A 17,461-nucleotide genomic window follows, 5' to 3' on the forward strand; every position below is an offset into this window, starting at 1 on the left:
TTTCCCAGGACAGAAGGGCTGCTGTTGACAGTGACCTGGTAGTTCTCGCCCTTTGTTTTCTTCTTTACAGGAAAGAAAAACAATAACTAAATGCTTCGCTACCACCCTGCACTGCCAACCCTCTTAGGGGCAGAAGAAGTTTGTTTGTTCGTTTCCTGGATGCAAAGAGCCAGCTGACTTCTCCCAGCCTGGGGCAAGGACACTTGTCCCAGCCAAGCTGCAGCTGCCTGGAAGGTGGCTGGCATCAGGGTGGCCCAGGAGAGGGCTCCTCTGGGGACCTGCCAGCACCTTTGCCTCAAAACCAAGACTAGTTGCAGGCCTGGCGCCAGTCACGGGGGGGAGTAGGCCAGATGGTCTCGAGGCAGAAGTCCCGGCAGTCCTGGGCAGTTGTCAGTCCAGCTGCACACCAGAAGGGGTGTGATGTCACTCCGGAGTGGCTTGGAGGGGATTGTGGGGCCAGTCCCGTCTCCAGGCATCAGGTGGCCTCTGCTGGCCTTCCCTCGGTTTGATCATGGGGATGAGTTACATGATCGATGTTGATGTTTTGGACATTAATGATATATGCTTAGCAATTTTTTTTTTCCCAAAAGAGATGTATGAAATAGGAGTTTTCACGTGATCATGAATGGGTTTTTTTCTGTTTTACAAAGGATGAGTTGAAGGAATGTTACTTTTGGGGAACAACGGGAGTGTTTTGGCAGACTAGATGGACCACAGAGCTTTTGAGTATCGTCCTCCATCTTCCTCCCCAGGACAACAGGAAGCGTCCCCTTCTGCGGCCTGCTCCCCACCACGGGGAATGCCAGAGACAAGGTGGCGGTGGCGGGGGGGCGTGTCATGAGAACAGACCCTGGTGAATTCCCAAGCACACTGCCCTGGGGACTGGGAGTGGGAGAAGGCCCGTCCTCCTGGGAGAACACGGCGCTGAGGGAGCTGGGCTTGGCATCAGCCTCAAGCTTGCCTTCCTGCTCCGCCACTTCCTGGCTGTGTGACCTTGGGCAAGGTCACTGTTTCTCTCCGCTTCCAGACACGGGAGAGCACTGGCACCCCCTCGTAGGGTTGTGAGGATGTGATGCGTGAAAACAAGCGAGCCCCACAGAAGTGCCCCGGACGCCACCGCGCCCCTGCTCACCAGCTCTCTGTGGCTTGTTCCGCCTGGGGGAGGAGAACGGGTTCGTTTCAAATATGAAGACGGGACACCAATCACAAATGAGGGATGAGACTCGGAAAGACAGTCCGTGGTAGCAGGACTCACAGGGCCAGCAGGTGGAAGCCACACACGTGTTAACGACGGGCGAGTGGGTAAACAAAACGCAGTCCGGCCGGCCAGTGGGATGCCATGCGGCCCTCGAAAGGGAGACAGTTCTGACGTCTGCCCCAACATGGACGGACCTCGAGGACACTGCTGAGTGGAATGAGCCGTCACAAAAGGACAAACTCCGTCCGGTTTCCCTTGTATGAGGTACCTACAGTAGGCAGATACATAGAAATAGAAAGTAGAATTGCCGAGGGCTGGGGGCGGGGGATGGGCAGTTAATGTTTAATGGGGACAGTGTCAGTTGGGAAAGATGAAGAATTCTGGGGGTGGGGGTGGGGGACGGTTGCGCAACGTTATGAACCTGTTTAATGCCCTGAACTGCACACTCAGAAATGGTTAGGGTGGCACGTTTTATGTTATGTAGATTTGACTACCATTAAAACATTTTTAAAAGAAATGACCCCACTTTGCCCGGGTCTCTCTGCTGGGAGGATGAGTCAGGACTCAGCCACAACCCCCCTACTATGTGTCTGTTGAGTGGATAAAAGTCAGCAGGAGAAGGGGGTTTCCAGAGAGAGAGCTGAACAGGCAACCTGGGAGAGACGAGAGGGAGGGAGGAAAGGAGGTGCCAAGCAGCTTCTGCTGTGTGAGCTTGGGCACATGCTCATCCTCTCTGGACTCTGCGTCTCCAGTTCTGTGGGGACATCCAGGTCCCTCCAGCTCTTCGGTCTAGGGAGGGCTGAGATGGGATGTCCTTTCGTGCCCTTCTCTGCCCTTCGGTCCTTGCTGGGGCCCGGAGCTGCCTTCTCCCCCAAGCACCTACCATGCCCCAAGCTCAGTTCTGGGTCAGGTCCCTAACGTGGGACTGACATCCTTTAGGGGGAACACACAATAGACAAGTGAATAAACAGGAATAGATCCTATGAAGAAAGATGGGTGATGGGATGGGGGCTTTCAGGAGCGGGGCCAGCTCAGGGTCTGGCGAAGGGGAAGGCATCCTGGAGGTGTGGCATTTGGGGCAGGTCTTGAGGCCTTACTGAGCAGACAGTGCAGCTGAGCTGGAGGGGGGAGAGAGAAGGGGCTCTGTCTTGTGGGAAGACAGACAGATCCCAGTACAGTTGCGGGGCGGGAGAGGGGCGCAGAGATTTTTCTGGGCCAAAGGACAGGGAGCTGGATTTGGGAGGATGGAGTTTCTCAGAGCTGGGAAGTGTGCCAGGCTTAGGACCTGCACTGTAGAGGCCCGTGGGCCTGCGACCGAGGCCGGGGTCCAAGGGCTTTGGAGCCAGGCAGGTAGCCGGGGGGCCCCAGTAAGGCACATGGCTCTGAACCTCCGTTCCCCATTCACGCAACGGTGGGGCGGAATAATGCCACCTTGCAAGAGGTGTTACTTTTGTGAGCACTCTGGAGTGCGAATTGAGCTGATGTAGGGACACAGGAGGGGCTCAGGGGCAGGGGACTCCTTTCTCGCCCCTTCCAGTCGGTGTACAAAGTGAGTGGACAGTGAAGCGTGGATTGGCTCCTTTCAGGTCCTGGCGCAGCCCCTTCACCTACATTGGCTGCCCTCCCCTCTTAGTAGAGACTCCGCTTCTGAGACCCCAGGATCCACATGGAGAACCCGCCCATCCCAAAGCCTTGACCACCTCCACTCCCCCCGGCCCTCATCGGAGGCATGCCATCCTGGCTGCCCCACTTCGGGGGACCTTCTTTCTGCTCCTGGAAGTGGTGGCCAAGAGTAAGTGGAATTCCTGCTTGACTTAGCAGCGGCCCCAGGTCCTCTCCATTTACCCCCGAGGGGTGCCACTGGGCGATGGCGGGTGCCCCAGGCCCTGGGGAGTCAGGGAAGAAGACACCTCTGGTCAGGTGAGGTGGGGCAGATGACATTCCTGCCACCAAGGTCCCCCAGCCTGAACTGAAGGGGGCTCAGGGAGCAGCTGCCCAGCCCAGCTATTCCGAGCGGGAAGCAGAGGCCCTAAGAAGCAGCCCCCCACCTTGACTGGTGCCTTACTCTGCGGCAGGCTCTGTGCCATCAGCTGTCCCTGAGGCGTCTTCTCACGTACAGTCACTTCTTCCCGGAAGACGCTCGCTGCCGACTGAGGGTACGTACGCGCTGCCACCACATTACGGCATGATTGTGGCACATGAACATACGTCTAATACCCACTTTAATCAGTTTCCGTGGGAATGCCTTAGCATCAGGAGCTGTTAGGACAGCCCTGCCCTTGAGGTCTCCGGCATCTCCTGGCCTTTATTCATTCGGGGAGATATCCTGCGAGCACCTGCTGTGTGGGAGGCCCTGCTCTGGGGCGCAGGGTGCAGCAGAGCACAGGGCGGACAGAGGCCTGCCTGCCCCCTGGGAGTGTTGCAGGGAGAAGGGCCCGAGACAAATAAACACACAGGGGGCACGTGAGGAGGGGCTACGGAGAGAAACCAGGTAACACGGGGCAGGGCTGCGGGGCTGCGCTACTTCATGACCATGGAAGATTTTTAGGAACATAATGTAGTGGGTTGAATGGTGTTCCCCAACAGATATGTCCGGTGACTGGGACCTTATTTGAAACAAAAGGGTCTCTGCATGTGGGGGACAGACAGACGTGGGAAGATGCGGGAAGCAGACAGACTGACCTCTGTGAGAAGCCGCCCCCAGCTGGGCCCTTAGCCGGCAGGTCGGCAGGTCGTCTCCCAGGCCTGCTCTGAGTCCCACCCTCTGGGGGCTTTTAAAGATACAATAGAAATCCAAAGTGGCTTTTAAGGAAAAGGGAACCCGCTCTGTTTTTCTCTGTAAAGCCTCAAATCCTTGTCAGTCGTCGGCAGCCGTCCGTCTCGAGAGACGATGGTGTAGCTTCTTAAGAGTCTATCTGCACCGCCGAGAATGGCTGTGCAGTCCGACTCGGGAGTGACATGGTATCTGTCTCCTCCCGTGTTGAATCGACATCATGCGATGACGCTGAAGCTACAGAGCCTGGGCAGGGTAATATGGAGGGTCTGCTGTTGCCCATGCAGCAGACCCCCCCTCTCTTCGCAGCTGAAGGGTCCAAGGGAAAGACGGAGTCGATACAGCTTGGGTTCAGGTGCGCCGCAGGAGTTGCCGGTGTTGACTACAACGTCAAACCGCCTTAGGGACTCCGGCTCCGGATTTTCTGTCGGGGTTTACTCCCTTAGCCTTTCCCCTGAAGAGGTATGCCGCAAGGCAGCGGAGGTTTTTTGGAGTCAGAGTTTTCCTTCTCTGATGTACCCTGACTGGAAGATCGAACCAGCGACACTTAGCTCGCAGGCCGACGCTCAATCCACTGAGCTAAACCAGCCAGGGCTGTCAGTAAAATGTGAAGAACAGAATGATTAAGAGGAAATGCTTTTGACCTTGTGTAAAATACCTGGATGTTTCAACCCTGTATCGATCTGCATTTCCCTTTCACTCCCTACCATTTGGGGAAGGGCTGCATATTTTCCTTAAGTACTTCCGCATATGGAAAGTGGATACAAACCCTGGCTAATAAAGAAACGGGGAGGGAGGGTGATTTTCCACTAGAGAAACCCCCTCCCTTCCTTCCTCAGATGGAGAGTGTCTGAGTAGTTTCTTCATCCACTCCGAGGGACCCAGAGTCTCTCTCATCTGCAGATGTAATTAAGCAAAGGGTCTCAAGATGAGGTCACCCGCGATTACCCAGGTGGGCTCCAAAGCCAATGACAAGAGGCAGAAAAAGGAGACAGACACCCAGGGAAGGCCCAGTGACCACCAAGTCAGAGACAGGAGTGATGCGGCCACTAGCCAAGGACGGTCTGGATCCCCCAGAAGTGGGAGAGACAGGATTGTCTCTTAGGGCCTGTGCAGGGAGCGTGGTTCTGATGATACCTTGATTTCTAGTCTCCGGAAGAAAGAACTTCTGTTGTTCTGAGCCACTAATTTGTGGTTATTAGTTACAGCAGCCACAGGAAACGAATCCACATAACTTCTGACCCAGGCTCACAGGAGAAGGGAGAAGGGCCTCGCAGGTCAAGGGGTAGCAAGTGCAAAGGCCCCGGGGCTCACGGGACAGATTTGGGGAACAGCCAAAAGCCAATGTGGCTGCTGCACAGCTGCTGGGGGATGTGGAAGCAGGTTGGCAGCCGGTGGGGGAGGGGGCATGAGAGAGGGACTTTGACCTTCACTGCATGCCCAGGGAAACCGCCGGTGGGTTGGGGGAAGGAGGGTGCCGTCACCTGATGTGGTCAGTAATCACACCACTCTGACAGCTGAGATGAGACCAAGGGGGAGAAGGGTAGAAGCCCACTTTCCATGCCCTGCCGAAGAAGTCAAATCTGATTCCAAAAGCTTTGTCCAACTCACACGTTTTACCGAACGTCTGGTGGGAAAAGAAAAGGGGAAGTTACAAGGCACGGCACCCAGCCAACGTCACCCTCCTTCCTGTGTGAACATGTCAGCGCCTTTCTGAAGGCATTTCTCATAGACGCTACCGGCCCCCTCTCTCCAAGGAAAGTCTCTTACAGCCGAGCAAAGCTTCCCGCACGCAAGCCCCGGGAAACATCACCTCCTTACGGCTCAGTTTCTGTGCCGGACGGTGAGCAAGCATTTCACTGACATAGATTATCCATCTCTCTCCAAACTCACAACAGCCTAGCAGGGGAGACTATCATCCTCACACCCATTTTGCAGGTAAGAAAGCCATGGCTCGGAGAGGGGCAGGGACGTGGCCCAAGGCTGTGCCCCTGACCAGTGGAGGAGCCGCTCCTCCGAACGCCAGCAGTAACGCAAACTGAACTCCAGTTAGATCGAGGCGGGGGAGCGTCGCTGTGTAATTGCACGTGCGGGAACCGGCCAAGGCCCTTGACAGACGCCCTTTTTACTGGGTTTCCGCAGTCGCCTGGCACAGCCGGGAGACTCAACAATAGCCTGTGTGGCTTCAGGAACTTGCAGGCCCCTGGGATGTTTCCCAAAGGGATTGGCAGTCTGGCCTCCAGGCTGCAGCTCTTACTACACCCTCCCCGCCTCCTCCCCAGAATGTGGCTTAACAAATGAAACGCACTCCTCAGCCTCCCTACAATCCTGTAACCCCAAACCGGCAGGGTTGGCGAGACCCTTGGAGAGCTGCCCAGACCGTCCCAGGAGCTTCCACACCCGCTAAAGGCTCTCAGCTAAGTGGTCAGTCCATGTGCAAACCCTCCACATACAGCGGCTCGCCACCCCTGAGAGGCTGCGTCCCATCTTGGAATACCTGCAGCTGTTTAATGAGTGCTGAAAGGAGAGAGGATGACCTGGGTCCCGGTTCTAAGCCCAGTGACCTCGAACAAGTCAGTTCGCCTGTAAAATGGGGGCGTGTGGGGCGGTAGGTGAGGTTGCAACACATAATACAGGTAAAAGTTCTTAGCACAGCACCTGCGTACAGTAGGTGCTCAGTACAAGCACCCACTGCTAACGTTGTAAATATGTATAAGCTTCCCGGAGGGCAATTCCAGGTGCAGCAGGGGTCCTAAGTGCTCATTCCCTAGGCCGGGCAGGTATCACTGACCCTCTTCTACAGGTGAGGAAGCTGAGACTCAGCGGCCATGCAGCGTCAGACGGCTTCAGCCAGAGTCCGCCTCTTGACATTGTATCAACTTGCAACTTCACACAGTCTGAGATAGTTAGAAGTCCAGGACACAGGGCCACCAAAGAGATCTTCCTCCTTCTGTCTCCCTCAGAGCTTCTGACAGTACACCCAACATGGGTGCTGTGCAGGGGGCGAGGTAGGAGCCTCAAGAGGAGGCATAACCCCCTCAGGATCACACAGCAATTGAGACCCAGAACCCAGATCCCTTCTCCCGGGCACTGCTCCTCAGGCATTCAGGGGCTGACTCCTGGACTTTCTGAATGAGATCTGACCTGGCACCCAAGAACTCGGAAGGCAAACGCCTCCAGAGCCAAGAACTCATTACATGACCTCAATCCAAACCGGTTGAATAGGTCAAGAAATTATTCCACGGCATATTGGCCATGGATTTGCATTTCCCTTCTGTGTTATAAATAAATTCCAAACTCCCTGTCATAGCCTACAAGGCCTGGCTTGATCTGCACTCTGTTCACACACACACACACACACACACACACACACACACACAACCCATCTCAACGGTAGCTGGAATTCTCTAGCCATGCCAAACTGCTTTTGGTTTCTCAGTGCACTATGACCTTTCCTGCCTCTGGACCTTTGCACATGCTACTCCTCTGCCTGAACATGCCTCTCAGCTTATCCCCCATTCCTGATCATGAAAAACTGAGTTCTTCTCATTCTTCAACCTGAAGGTCATTTCCTCAGCGAATCAGTTTGCTGATACTAGAGTGGAGCAGATTCCTCCTGTTTTTTTCTTCCTATGGCATTTACCACCAGTAGTAATGATCCACTTAACAGTTTTTATAGTCAGTCTTACTTAGACTGTAGGTTCCATGGAGCCCGCTCGTTTTGCTCACCAATGTCTACCGGGAGTCCAGATGGCGCTGGCGCTCAGAAAAGTTTTGCCAAAAGAATGCAGAGGAGGATGCGGGGCAGAGAAGTAGGTCTGGGGTGGACAGAGACCTGGGTTTGGTTCCTGGCCCGAGCACATGCCAGCTGAACTGCGAACTTGCGGAGATCACTTTAATCCTCTGAGCCTTAGTTTCCTCACCTGTGCTTCAGAGGATTAAATGCGATAGTGTGTGTAATGCAAGACCAAGAACATGGTGAGTGTTATGGGTTAACTACCTCCCTCCCAAACAGGTGTGCTGAAGTCAACCCCGAGCACCTTGGTGATCTTATCTGGGAGCAGGGTCTTTGCAGGTGTCATTAGTTAAGATGAGATCATCCTGGAGTAGGGTGGGCTCTGGTCCAATAGGGCAGGTGTCCTTTAAGAAAAAAGAGAGAAATAGGAAAGATGGCTGAGTGACAAGGAAGCAGAGGTTGGACGGGTGCATCTACAGCTGCAGAACACCAAGGACAGCGTCTGACAGAAACTGGCAGGGCCGGGGAGAAGCCCCTCCTGCGGACACCTCGGTTTCAGACTTTCAGCCCTCACTGCTGGGGACGACGAGTTTCCGCTGTGTAAGCCACTGGGTGTGGGGTGCGTTCCATAGCCGCCCTGGTGGGGGTACGTGAGGCCAGCGTGCCTCCCTTCTTTTGGGGCGCTATCACATTCATGCCCACGCAGTCCCCGGCAGACAGCATGTGCGGCCCCAAGGGTTCTGTGTCCGATTCATCTGGGTCCCTGCCAGGCAGCACAGTGCTGGCCCATGAGCACAGGTGAGACGTGACTCACACACACAGTGCCCTTAGAAGAGCCTGCGCCCTGAGTGGTGGGAGGAAAAGGGCCACTTTCCTGTCATCCTTGCCTGGCTGGGGCCTGCCCCGTGCTGTGCACCAGAGAGAACCTGTCTGGTCCCAGATGTGGGGACAAAGGAGAGAATCTGGGTCCAGCCTGGGTTCTCAGTCATGGGACCTTCTTCTCTGAATGGTGTTCTCTCCTCCAGGCCCTTCCTCCTGGCCCAGTGCTGGGGGGACCCCACGGGATGGAGAAGAGGGGACGACTACCTTCCAGCTCACCTGCTCCAGGACCTCAAATGTCACCTGAATGGAACAGCTGCTCCCAGCTGCTGGCAGACTATGCTCACACGTTAATACCTTGGTTAGAAATCACGTCTAAGCCCTTTGCGTGCCAGTCGCCCGGATGCAGGGTCCTCCCGGGTATGGCGGGGAAAAGCAGTGCGGACAAAGCCTCACACGTAGTTTCGTGTCATTAATAGTGACAAGCCATCAGGGCTGAGGCGGAGAGGTCTGGCCGGGGTACAGCCTTTAGCTCCTCTTGAGGGACGTCTGCCTCGCTTCCCAGCAGTTTCACCAGGTGGGAGGGTTCCCTGAACATCGGAAGGGGCGTTATATCCCGGGCAGCCAGACCAGGAGGGGAGCTCCGGTTGTTGCTATTGGGTTGGCCAAAGAGCCGGTTACACTTTTTTCCATGTGACGGCTCTAGTAGTGCTTATTGTCTTTAACTTCATTCAGAACAATTTTCTTAGATTGAACTATGACAGCTGTCACATCAGCGTGCATTAAAAAAAAGCTTATCAAAACTGGTGAATTTTTGTGCAGCCATTTTAATACTGAAGACAGAAGAAGATACGTAACATTTTCGGTGTATTATACTTTATCATTTCAAGAAAGGTAAAAAAAGCAACAGAAACACAAAAAGTTTTGTGTTGTGTATGGAGACGGTGCGGTGACTGGTCAAACGTGTCAAAAGTGGTTTGTGAAGTATCTTGGTACTTTTGACATTTTGGCCAAATAATTCCTTGCTGTGGGGCTGCCTTATGCACTGGAAGGTGTTTAGCAGCCCCCCTGGCCTCTCCCCACTAGAAGCCAATAGCAGGAGACAGCCGGCATACTCAGAGTACCCAAATCAATCAAGGTATTGGTGAAAATGAAAAATGTATTTTATTTTATGGAAAAAACGCAATAGACTTTCTGACCAACCTGATATTTCAGAGCCCTGGAGGCCAGATCAGAGAGAGGAAGTGACTTGCTGGAGGTTGCACAGCTGCCGGCTGTCTGCGTGCAGAGGCTGCCTGCAAGGTCCTTTCTGAGGCTGATTGACAGAGCCAGGCATGAGGACTCCGGCTCAGCAGACAGGAGGGCGTGGTGACATCAACAGCGGCGGGCGAAGGGGCATGGCTGCGTGAGTCAGCTGCGGGTCCCCTGGAGTGGGACCCACCAGCCGGGTGGACAAGCGCGGGAGGGCAGGTCTGGGCCCTGGGAGAAAGGTCAGGGGAGGGGAGAGGTGCGGCTGCGGCGCGGACGGCACTGCCCGGGAGTCTGGCGGGGGCCGGGCGGAGGGGCGGAGTCGGGAGGAACGGGGGAAGAGGGGCCCAGAGCGGGGCAGGGTCGGAGCCGCAGAAGGAGGGCCGGCGCTGCTCTGCCCCTCTGCGGGGAGACCCTCGGCCCCTCACACCAGCCCCCGCAGGCAGACGGCACCACAGTGGTGCCATTTACAGGGGAGGACACCGACGGGCGACACCGCCCACCTGGGCCAGCGCGCCCACAAGGGGTCGAGCCGGGCTCCCACGCAGTGGCCCAGCCGGAGTGCTTCGCCATCAGGCTCCCCCGCCTCCAGCCTGGATGGTCTCTGTGGACGGGCGTGGAGGGGTAGGAGTGGGGAAAAAGCCATTGCCCTTGGAACACGTTTGGCATCTATATGGCCTTTTAGAGTTTGCGGAAGACGACACACCTCTGGTTTGGTTTGGCCCCGAACACAAAGGACAGACCACTCTCTCTCTCCATCATTTCACGGTCGTCTGTGAGGCTCTGCCAGAGCTGGAATGGGGTTCACCACGCTGTGTGGGGGGGGAGGGGTCTGAGAGGGAACAATGCCACTTGCTCAGCACTCGCCCCTTTTCCAGGCACCTCTCCTACTTCTGTATGGGCCTGGCGCCCCTCTAGCTGTTGCCCTGGCCATCGTTCCCAGAGTGGGTGGGTCGGAAGACGTTCTAGGATCATGGGGTCCTTTAAACAAGCGGACTCTGCTGAGAGACCGGCAGTTTCTGCCTCCACCCCAACCCCCACTGGTCTGCACAGTCAGAAGCAATGAGGCTTGATTTTCCCTGGCGCTGGGACCATGAGCTGTATGGTCTGGTCTGGTGTTGGGAGCGCTCCCCAGGTGTCCCTCCCTATCTTTTAAAATGTGTGACTGCACTTTCCACTGTCCTGCCACTGCCGCCGCTCCTGCCACGACCACACCATGTCCTCTCCACCTGGGCTCCGCCCCTCCTACCTGTCTGGGTGAGTATTTCTTCTTTATATCTTTGTTCGCTGGACTTCCAAGCAGCTTGATTTTCTGGAACTTCTGGTTGTCTCTAGTTCTGAGGTAGTTGTGCTCCTTCTTAGTTGTGGAGGGAGATGCAGTGTGTCTGTCTAGGCCTCTGTCTTGGCCGGAAGTCCAGACTTTATTTTTTAGAGCAGCTTAAGGTGCACAGTGAAACTGAGCAGAAAGTACAGCGTTCCCATATTCCTCCTGTCCCAACACACATAGCTTCTCCCTTTTATTGAAGTGCAGCTTCATTGAAATTTCGTTTCCAAAGTTCACAGAAAAAAAAAAAGAGCACGAGGAGACTTTAAAATCTTCCTGCCTAAATTCCTTGCTCTGTCGATGGGGAGACTGAGGCCCAGAGAGGGAGATTATGTCCCAAAGGTCCAGACCTAAGGCCTGGCCCCTGCTGCCTAAGTGCCGGTCAGCGTGCGCATCATGAAGCATCCCAGGTGCAGCGTTAACCGCTGTTCACCACGTGCGCACGTGGTTGCGAAGCGCTGCCCCAGCTGGCATCCCGACCATCCCCGCCACGGGGCACCAGGAACTGTTCCCCCTCCCACTGCCTCCCCTCCTGCAGGCACTAAAGAGCTGTGGTAGGTTGTCCTGAGCCCTGAGCAATGAATGTTCAGGGACATACTACACAGAGACCAAGTGGTTTTCTTTAGTAAGTCCTGACATGGGATGTTTCTGCTTCCACACGGATTGGACTTTAATGCCAGCATCCTCTGGCCTCCTTTGCATTCATTTCCTGGGGATCTTAACAGACAACCAAGGTCATTCCAAATACTGAATAGAGCTGTGAATAAAAAACAACAGGGTGGTGGGCTTATGACTGGAAAGGTTAGCTACTTTAAATGGGGGATCAGGGGAGGTGTCTCTGAGCAGGTGACATTGTCGCTGAGCCTTAAACAGGAGCCAGTTCTGCAAATATCTGCAGAGAGGGTTCCTTGAACAGGAATTGGTAGGTGCAAAGGACCCAAGGCTCGGGTCAGCCAAGCTTCTAGGACTTTTATCAAAGCAAACAATCTGAAGGACAGGGGCTATAGTACTGTTAAGGAAACAAAGTACCCAAGACAATTTCATTCTCTCATCTGTGTGTGGCTATAAAGTTGCCATCTGTTTCCTTCCTTCTGAGACTATCTGAGATATATTGTTTTTTTTTTTTTTTTTTTTTTTTTTTGCTGTAAGTCCTTTCAGGAAACAATGACTGTTGATGACAATAATGTTACCAATGTGGCAAAATTAAAAGCTGACAACTCTTTGCAAATGTCCTATATTTTTTTTTGGGGGGGTGCATTTTACTAGTCTGTGAATCCCAGGTCTGGGGGCACCTGGAACTAGCCCCTGAAGCTCCATTAGTTGCCCTGCTTTTGCTCCCAGAGCACCTGGGATTTCCCACACCCTTCCATCCTCTTCTCCCCTTCTCAGAATTTGATTTCCAAAAGAGTAGGACCACCCCTCCTGGCATCCAGCCAGGACCACAACAGGTGCTCAGAAGATACTACTGATTGAATGAATGTACTGTGATTCAAGATGAGATTCCTTTAACCGAGATGAACACTCAGAGAATAAAACTGTGAGCAAGCCCGGAGAGAGCTGTGTAAAGGAAAAGACCCCAGACCTCACAGCCAGGAGCTGGGGTTCAGATCCTGCCTCCCGCAAGAGGCAGTGTGGCTTAGGGGAGTCACAAGATCTTGTCCTCTTGCCACCAGCAAGCCTCAGGTGAAGTCACTTACTTTATTTGAGCCTCAGCTTCCTCACCTGTGAAATGGGGGATGATGATGCCTGGACCCACGATTCTTCTGAAGAACAGAAGTAATGCTTGCAGAAAACCGGTTTTCCGGTAGTGTGCAAATGCTGGCTCTTTGGGGTCGTCCCTCCAGCCCCCAGCACGTAGTGTCCTGTGAACGGGGGTGGGAACTTTGCTCGCAAGTTCTGAACAGAAAAGCTCAGCGCCCGGCACCCAGTGCGTGAATGACCGCAGGCAGGTTGCTCTCCCTCCGAACCCCCTTCCACTTCGTCAGGAGTAGGTAACCTCCCGGCTCTTTCCTTTCTGGTTTCTATTTAGTGACTTCCTTTTTGGGGACAGCCCTAGGAATCACATTTAGGGAAGGTGGGCGGGTGAGAAGAGGCTGCTTAAAAGGTTAGTGCACATTTTTGGTTTGCACTTCCGAATCTTCCAGAATTTATTTTTGCCTCCTTAATAAAAAGAGCCACGTTACATTTTTTTAAGCTTTTTTTTTTTTTTTTTTAAGTAAAAGTCTTTATTTTAAACCACCCACTCGGGCCATCCCAGGACGCAGCGCGGAGGGGCGCGGACAGGTGGAGTGTGTGCCAGGGCGGGCGGGGGGCGCACCGGGCTGCGGGTGGGGCGGCGCAAACCGAGCCCCACCGGGCGGGGGCCGGAGCGGCGGCGGAGTTCAGGGGCTTTTGCAAAGGGCCGTTCCCCGCGCCCCTTCGTGCGGGGGTCTCCGCTCCGACGCCTCGTACACGGGGTAGGCTCCCAGCCCGGCACCCGCCCGGGGCTGTGCCGCTCTGCCCGGCCGGCGCGCGGGGGGCGGGGCCGGGGCGGGGCGCGCGGCGCTGACGTAATGCGGCGCCCGGGCGGAAGGATATGGAGCGCGCCCGGTTGGCGGGGCGCTGAGGCCAGTTGCCGGGTAACGGAGCGGAGCGGCCACGGCGCGCCGCCTCCCGCCCTCCGCGAGTGGCGCCGGAGCCGCCGCCGCTTTACGTAAGGCGCAGGCCAGGGCCGCCCGGCGCTCGGCAGCCGCTCGGAGCCCTCGGAGGTGGAGGAGGCGCCGCTCCCAGCCGCCGCGCCGCTCGGCAGGTACTGCGGGAGGCCGGGGCGGGCGGGCGGCGGCCCCTCGGCCGCGCAGGTGTGGACCAGGGAGGCCGTCGCTGCCGCCGACGGACGCCGGGGTCGGCCTGAGGGAGGCCGGGCCGCTCCACGAGCCGCGGGCTCCGCGAGAACCCCGGCCCGGCCCCGGCGCGCGGTGGGCTGCGGCCTCGAGGACCCCGGCCCCCGGCCCGGCTTGCGCCCGCGCTTCGGGAGAGCGGGGGCCGGACGATGAGTCCGCACAATGGGCCGGTGTCACAGCGCTGGGAGCGGCTCTTTGGAGGGAAGTGAGGAGGCTGCGGGGCCGGGGCGCGGAGCCCCGAGGGGGCGGCGGCGGGACTCCCGGCGTGGCCGGCTGCCCGGCCGGTGGGCGCTCGCTGCGCGGCCCCCTCCCCTCCAGCATTGTCCTTTAGGGGCCCGGGAAGGGAAACCGCCGGCGGGGGAGGGGCCGCGCGGGGCGGGGCTTGGCGCTGACGGACGGGCGCGCTGGCCTGTGGCGCGGCGCGCGGGGGGCCGGGATTGGCAGGGGGCGGGGCCGGGCGCTCGCTGGGTGGGGCGGGCTCCGTGCAAGGTTTAGCGAAGGTTACACCGCCTGCAGGAATGACAGGCGCACAAAGTCGCCGGCCGCCGCGGTGCGGGAGGTCCCGAGCCCGCGGGCGCCTGAGCACGTGCGTCCGCCGGGGCCTGTCGGAGCTCTCCGCGCCTGTCTGCCCGAGAAGCGGGGCTGGCGCGTTCTGCCCCAGGCTCTCGCGTGCGGACGGAGGTGCGCGGGGGACAGGCCCTGCGCATTCCTGGCGGCAGGCCCCCGCGTCGTAGCCAAACCAAGTTTGGAGTTCCCTTTCGCCACCTCTCAGTTTTTGTCCTCCAGGCAGGCTCCGGAGACCGAACCTAGCAGGCGGTGCAGGAGATGAGCGGCCAGGGGCGCGTGCGGTGTGTTGGAATGACTTAACCAAACGCGGTTCCTCCTCGGAATTACCTGGCTTGGCTCCTTGGGTATCGAGGTTGCGCCTCGTCCAGGATCCTGAGGAGGGGTTTTATATCTTTGGGCCTTTGCTGGTTTAAAAACAAAAAACACAGTTGGTGGTAGAAGATCGGCGAGGTGGGGCCGGCGAGCAGGTCTGGTAACAGCGCTGCGAATGGAACTGGGCACTCCCAGCGCAAGGTCGGTTTCTTCTGTGCGCGCGCGGGACGACCCGGGCCCGAGCCCCTGGACCTGTCGTAGGCGCTGAATTCAAAGCGGGCAAGAGCTGCCCCTCGGCATCCTGAAGGTCGAATATCCTCTCGTCATCTGTCTGTTCTTAAGTGGGTCTCGGGATCTTCATGCCGTCCCTTGGTGGCGGAGGCACTGAATCTGGGCCTTGGCGGACCTGTAGGGGAGCTCCTTGCAGTGACTGCCTGTACAGGGTGGGGCCGAAGTAGGTTGACAGTTGTGCCCATGAGAAACACAGTGTATTTATTTTTGTTCTTATTTATTGTTGTATTATTTTCCACACGAACAGCTGTCAGCCCACTTTTGCCTCACCCTGTATTCTAGATTCAGTTGCTGTACCTGCTAAATAATGATTTTTCAATAATTCAAAAAGTAGTTAGTTTGCTGCTTCAGTTTGGGCACATGTACAATGGTTTCTAATTAAGCCTGTTTTATCAATGAAATGCCGGTTTGGCCACTGGAACCTTGAATGGAGGGCGGACTACTGCCTTAAATACTTACTTCCAAATAGCAAGGGGAATGAGAGGCACAGGGTTTTTTTTAATTTGTTTTTTAAAGTCCAGGCCTCTGACATGGCATTAACAGAAAGCAGGTCTGTATGTATTTGAAGGGTAATTAGCTTTCTCGTTACACCAGCTGCAAGCATTTGGGGGCACGACATGGGTTTTCAGCACTCCTCTGCTGCTGTTACAGGTCACTCGGCGTTTACTGGAGCACTTCTCAAAAGTCATAGGATTTAAAGAATATTTTTGCCCAGTGTGGAAAAGTACTGAGCCTCGATTTTCTCTGTTTTAGCATCATTTCACTTGGAACAGTTAACGGCCTTTGAGCCAGTTCTCTCATCTGTAACATGGGAATAATGAGGATACCTGTCGCAGGGTGGTGGTTGGGATGATCAAGTTAGGGAAGATGGGAAATGATGCCGGCCACAGTCAGCCCCTCTAAAATATTAGATTAATGCCAGTGTGTCCAAGGTGCAGTCCTTTCTTCACTTAAAGCTTTGTCTTCAGGTTCCTCTTCATCTCTTCCTATCTGGCTGCTAGAGTCATCTTTCTGCACCAGATGGGATCTTGCCGGTCTCTGGCTCAGGAAGCTATAGGGCTGAGGCTGAGCGGCCTCCAACACCCCGGCTCAGCTGGAAACTCTGTGTCCAATAGAGGTTTCAGGACCACAGTGGAACAGATTTATCCAGGACACTTATTTTGTCTGGAGGGAGGAGAGGTGGCAAACCTCTCTAGTGGAGAAGAGCGTGGGACACTTTCTCCTGGTCCCTTTTATTGAGGAGGGGATTTGGGAGATACAAGGTCAAAACTTAGGAGTCATCAGTAAGCTTTCAGACACTTGGGTTACAGCTGACAGTCACTGATTACAGATGGCAGTACAGAGAACACAGCGACCGGTCCGTGTCAGGGTCTGCTAACCATCCCGACGCCATGCTGACGTCAGGTGCACGGCTTCATACATTCCTTCCTGCAGATGGTTTGTAGATAACTAAGATAAGAAAAGCAGAGCCCGCTCTGACGCATAGTATGCATTCTTTAAGTCCAGTCCCATGGGAACCCTCTGAGTGGCCTTCGGTCCCGTCTGCCTCACAGCCTTTCGGTTTTCTGTTGAGACTTAGAGGCCTTCCTGGGGGCAGAAGTGGGGGCTGGCTCACGGCTTGGGCTACAATTCCCGAAACCACAGGAGTGGTCCCCTCCAGAGGACTGCCATTGATTGGAAAAGGAATCCGGGCCCACCAGCCTCACCTTCAGGGCCCCTCATGGCCTGGCCCCAGTTGTCTCTGAACTTGACCTGCCCCCCTCCTCACCTTTGCACACTCTGCTGCTAATCCGACGGCTCCCGGTTCCCGGAACGCGCCAGGCTGCTGCCTCCCCTCCTCGCTTACATCTTGGCTCTCAGCGGGGCGCCCTGGTTCGCCCCCATCCCTTCCAGTTCCTAAAGGTACACAGCTGATTTTATGTTCTCTCTGGAGCCCTTTGGGAATCCTGTAAAGATGAATTATTCATTTCTGCAATTGTTATCACTGTTTTTACTTTTAGTGTTGCTTGTATCGTGTTGCGTAGTGTGTGTTAACCTCGGGCTGTGGTGCCCGTGTCATTGTCCACCCCCTGTCCTGCTCAGGAGTTCCAGCATGGAAGTGTGCAGAGGTTTGCCAAGTGACTCTAATCCGTCCGACGTCAGTAACAAACACGGAGGCTCAGCCGTGGCGTGCAGTTATACTGTGGTGGAGATACTTAATAGTTAGAATATTTCTTTCCAGTTATTTTTGGCCTCTCACATGACACCAAGTGGGATCTTCGCAAAGTACACCCAACCACCTCCCATCTGTCTAAACTTTCAGGGCCCGTGAGCC

At 55.7% G+C, this 17,461-nt stretch overlaps 1 long non-coding RNA gene across 1 annotated transcript; it reads left to right on the forward strand.

Moving 5' to 3' along the window:
* The first annotated feature begins 1,353 nt into the window (after positions 1-1,353).
* Positions 1,354-9,297, forward strand: LOC150020384 (uncharacterized). Its single transcript, XR_016509357.1, has 4 exons — positions 1,354-1,462; positions 2,832-2,990; positions 3,274-3,354; positions 8,733-9,297. It is a non-coding gene; the product is annotated as an uncharacterized LOC150020384 (long non-coding RNA).
* The last annotated feature ends 8,164 nt before the right edge of the window (positions 9,298-17,461 follow it).

Source organism: Furipterus horrens, unplaced genomic scaffold, assembly GCF_987537825.1.
Source record: "Furipterus horrens unplaced genomic scaffold, mFurHor1.1.pri manual_scaffold_2, whole genome shotgun sequence".
Taxonomy (NCBI): Eukaryota; Metazoa; Chordata; class Mammalia; order Chiroptera; family Furipteridae; genus Furipterus; species Furipterus horrens.